At 46.4% G+C, this 5,000-nt stretch overlaps 1 protein-coding gene across 3 annotated transcripts in view; it reads left to right on the top strand.

Annotated features, from left to right (window-relative positions):
* Window positions 1-5,000, top strand: part of sema4c (sema domain, immunoglobulin domain (Ig), transmembrane domain (TM) and short cytoplasmic domain, (semaphorin) 4C) — a 110,536-nt gene that overhangs the window by 63,554 nt on the left and 41,982 nt on the right. The gene's annotated exons all lie outside the window — the stretch shown is intronic.

Below are 5,000 nucleotides of genomic sequence, written 5' to 3'. Positions count from 1 at the left end.
CTCTCTCTCCCTCACTCTCTCTCCCTCTCTCTCTCTCTCTCCCTCCGCCCAGTCCTGCTCTCCCCAAGGCCCGAGAGCATGAGTTGAATTGTGACAGCAGCATCCATTTGCAATGCATTATTGATGTGTTGCCGCTATTAGTTTTGTGTGTCTGTGCAGTGTGTGTGTGTGTGTGTGTGTGTGTGTGTGTGTGTGTGTGTGTGTGTGTGTGTGTGTGTGTGTGTGTGTGTGTGTGTGTGTGTGTGTGTGTGTGTGTGTGTGTGTATGTGTGTGTGTAGTGTGTGTGTGTAGTGTTTCGAAGCATGTGGGATTTTTGAGGTTTGGTTGTGTTGTGTTGTTCTGCATTGTGTCAGTTACTGAAACATCAAAACGAGCGCAGTGAACAGAAGAAACAAAAAGAAGTGAGGTTGCTCGCACCCTGTAAGGGATCTGTATTGCCGCTTTCATCCTTGCGGGCAGTGGCCAATGGATTGCGGGTGCCTGCCTGTTTGTGTGTGTGTGTGTGTGTGTATGTGTGTGTGTGTGGTGTGTGTGTGTGTTGTAGAGAGAGAGAGGCAGGACATTGTTAATGATCCTCAAAGTAGCCCATCCTGTCGGCGGCTGACGTGAATCGGGCTTTTGTGCAAACCGCAGAGAGGGCAATAAACCAAGGGATGAGGGCCGGCAAGACCAGCGAGGAAGAAAGAGAGAAAGGAAGGAAGGAAGGAAGAGGAGACTAGAAAAGAAAGGACAAATAAACCTGACAGTGCTGCATCCATTGCCAAGGAGTTAGGGGAGAGAGAGAGAGAGAGAGAGAGAGAGAGAGAGAGAGAGAGAGAGAGAGAGAGAGAGAGAGAGAGAGAGAGAGAGAGATGAACAAGAGAGATGAAAGAGAGTCCAGCTTTAGGTCCTGCTGGAGAGCTCTTGTTTGCTTTAGGGTAGTGTGGTGGTGTGAGTGGATGGATGGATGGACATAGGTAGGTTTAGGGGGAATGGGTGGTTAGAGAGGAGAGCAGATGTTGAGATGAGAGGATGTCTGTTAAGATTTCTCATTTATCCTGTTCGTGTCATCCAAAGAGTTTAGCTGCTAGCAAATGGATTTCTTCTTGAGGAGCTTGATGGACGTTTCATTCCTCATCTGAGGAGCGTCTGATGTTGATGCAACATCAGCCAGACTACTGAGGAATACCAACCAGACCAGTGATGAAATTCCTTGGATGCAGATTGAAATGTCTGTAAGAAGGAGCTCTAAGGAGAATTCCAGTTGCGCGCAACTAAACTCTAGGGATAAGGGCCAGAGGAGGAGGAGAGAGTAGGAGACGTGTTTCACATGTGTCCATGCTATAGGCCTTACGACAGGCCTGTAATACTAAGCAAGTAGTTTAGCCTCCTACTTCACACATCTGCATTCATCTTCAGCCCTTTAGCCATTACTCACCCATCGTCCACCAGGGAGAAGCACAGGAAATGGAGAAGTGTTTATTCAATACTTAGAGTGCGATAACTCGGAAGAAGACACACAGCATCCAAGTGTTAGTCATTATGTTTGCACCACAATAAGACATTTAAAAGTATTTGAGTGCTCCAGTCATCTCACCAGGTCATAGTCTAGGGCAGTGGGCTCCAAATTGCAGTTTGTGGGCCAGATCCGGCCTGGGCATGGCAAACATTTGGCTTGCCTTGAGGTTGGAACAAGTGAAAACATATATGTTTGCTATCTGTGGCCATGCAGTCAGGCGATTTGTTTGGAAATAATTGGAGACCACTGGTCTAGAGGGTTTGAATTGGACTAGCTTGATTAAATTAGTTTACTATCGTCATAGAGTATGAGCACCAAAAAGCACTTTGGTGCTTGACCTTCTCCAACTCAGGAATGACAGTTAAAAAGACTTCAACTCTGGACAAGTTTGACTTAAAGGTGCATTGTGTAGAATGGTGGCCAGAGTATTTATTGCAACAATGCTGCTCATTGAAACTGTGCTGCCTATTGCCAAATTGATCCTTTTCATGAGTATTTCCTAAGTAATAAACCAATGTTAACAAGTAGGACCAAAGTACAGTAAGTTTTGGAGCTAAAAAACTATACTTCTGGAAATTCAAATTGGCGGACATGGAGAAGATCCCCTTTTCCATGTGTGGAAAGCGCAATTTTCCCAGTCATAATGAATGCTTGACTGTGGCCGTAAGTATTGTTGAAAAAGGTAACACTTGTGCATGAAATCTGGAAATAAGCTGCTAAAAATATTACACAGTGCACCTTTAATGTAACAAAAAAATACTATGAGGAGAGTGTAGGCACCCTTCACTTGCTCATGCTTTAAGGCCTGTGTGTTTTCAGTTGTGTAGCCTCTTCCCACTTCACACATCTGCATTAATATTTAGCCTTTAGCCTTACTCCCCCTCTGCCCCTCCCCCGCTATTGACATCTCTGCTGTGTGGGGGCACCTGTGACCCCAGGAGTGGGCCAGGGAAGGTTAAAGGTCAAGGGTCAGCGGGCAGTTTTGATACGCTAGTCAGCAAACGGACATGGATGCGGAAGGGGGGTGGGTGGATAATTGGTGGGTGTTGGTTTTTTTTGGCGGACAGGAAGGGAGGAGGGGTGAAGCAGGAAGGACAGAAGAGCGAGAGAAAGCAAAAGAGGGAGAGATAAACAGAGCAAGTGTGTGTGTGAGAGAGAGAGAGAGAGAGAGAGAGAGAGAGAGAGAGAGAGAGAGAGAGAGAGAGAGAGAGAGAGAGAGATAGGAAAGGTCAGTCAGTCACACAAAAGCAAAGCCCTACCCATCAAACACACACCCACACACACTCACACACGCACATCTCCATCCACACAGCCCGGAGCAGCATCCTCCACCAGTGCTCCTCAGAGGATACTGTAACTTCAAATCATAACAAAAGGCAACTGGCAGCAGAGTGGTGGTGGTGCTGGTGGTGGTGGTGGTGTTTTTTTGGTAGGGGAGGGGGGGTGGACTTGGTATCAACATGATCCATCCGCAGGCCTTCTCTCTCTCTCAACACGATCCAATTATATAGCCCCCGCTCTTCAAAAAACACAGGATGACAATATTTGTCCGCTCGTAGCTGTTGGATGTAATTAGTGCACTGGCTAGAGCCAGTGTTCTCAACCCATCATTAAAAAGTTATTGGATACGGTCAGCGGTACACAGAGTACTGTACTGTACAGAGAGGCTGGTGCCTCTGAACAAAACACAAAAAATCAGCGGAGGAGATATGTGAGGTCTACTCCAGGGGCTGGCAGCCGTTGCAGGCACTGGACTGTTCTATATGAATTTTACTGTTTTGATATATTTTTTTAGAATAGGGAGAGAACAGAGAACTTTTGAACCGTCAATTTTGTTTGGCTGAAAGGCCATCCTCGTTAGTATTCCAAATTCAGGTTCACAACTCATCTGACTTTTCTGATGAACGGTGAGAGAGAGAGAGTTAGAGACAGAGAGAGAGAGATAGAGAAAGAGAGAGAGAGAGAGAGAGAGAGAGAGAGAAAGTGGGAGAAGAAAAGAAAAAAAAGTGAGTGAATGTCTTTTTTCTTCAGCAGTCTTGGCATGTCTAATGTCAGACAACGGGGCTTATTGGACAGCCTCCACAATTCATCCAGCGGCCGTACCCAAATGTTGCACTCCGCTCCGCTTAAAGAGTAAGCAGCTCTGCATCGATCCAATAAAAGTAGCGGAGCAGAGCAGTGAGAAACCTGCCTCTCCGCCGTGAGTCATCAAATAGCCTTATCCTACCCCTTCCATTTAAGCCCCAGCCATTTCCATGAGCATGGACTTTTTTGTGTGTGTCAGACCACACCACACTACAAGGCGCACAATAGCGCTCACTCTTTGTCAAAAGAAGACAAAAAAAAGAAGACGAATAAAGGGGGGAAAAAACGAATCAATAATCCTGAAATTGCTGTAGAGCCGGTGTGCATCTCATTTCTGGCAAATGGCAAGACAGACACACTACACACACTACACAGACACACACACACACACACACACACACACACACACACACACACACACACACACACACACACACACACACACACACACACACACACACACACACACACACACACACACACACACACACACGAGAGCAGAGACAAGCGTTGAGTGTCCGCTGCTGCTTATCAGCCCAAGGGTCTTTCAATAGGCTCAACACGTGGACTCAGGCGATAAATCCTCGCCTGTACTGAGAAAGAACAAGAAATGGATGAAAAAAAAGCCCCACTGAGACACTGTGTTTTGTTATCAGCGAATGATAAACAGAATTTGACATTTGACGCACACTTAGAATTCCGCGCCTTCCACTCTCCAAATCAGCAAACATTATCAAGGTCCTAATTTCCCTTTTTAATAGACAGAGGCAGGTGTAGCATGTTGATTAGGTGGGATCTGTTGAGTGTTGTGTGTATGTGTGTGTGCATGCTTGCATGTGTGTGTGTGCGCGCGTGTGTGTACGTGGGCTTGTGTGTGCACAGCGTACCGAATAGCGATGGAGCGAACTTTGTTTTCTGTAGGTTTTTCCCTCTCCTCTGAGAACCTCGCCCGTGGTATCATAATAACGCCTTTGCAAAGGCATTGACCAAAATTATAATTACAAACACATTCTCACTGCTCGCCTACGCAGGGGCCTTATCGTAGCGGGGAAAAGAAACCTAGCGAAAAAGGAGACACCGGCTCTTTTGCCTTCTGTGCCTGATACCAGCGAGCGGCGAACGATCCTGATTCCATGCTGGATGTTGTTGTGTCTGAAGTTGTTGTGTAGTGTGCTCCGAGTCTGATGTTCTCGTGGGCAGTTTGCCATCAGAAGTCTGTACCAGTGAAGGCCACTGCCGTGAAGTGAAACACGATTTATCACCAAAACTTGTCGCGACGGACCCTCAACAGTCAAAATCTGATGCTCACGCTTTAGTGAATTCACTTCACTCTGAATAAGTCACCTTGTCTCCCTATTGTTGTGAGCACTACAGTATATACAGTGTAGAAGTTTTGGTTTACTTTTTCTCCTCTATC

This window comes from Engraulis encrasicolus, chromosome 3 (genome assembly GCF_034702125.1).
Source record: "Engraulis encrasicolus isolate BLACKSEA-1 chromosome 3, IST_EnEncr_1.0, whole genome shotgun sequence".
NCBI lineage: Eukaryota > Metazoa > Chordata > Actinopteri > Clupeiformes > Engraulidae > Engraulis > Engraulis encrasicolus.
This window is presented reverse-complemented; position numbering and strand designations above follow the sequence as displayed.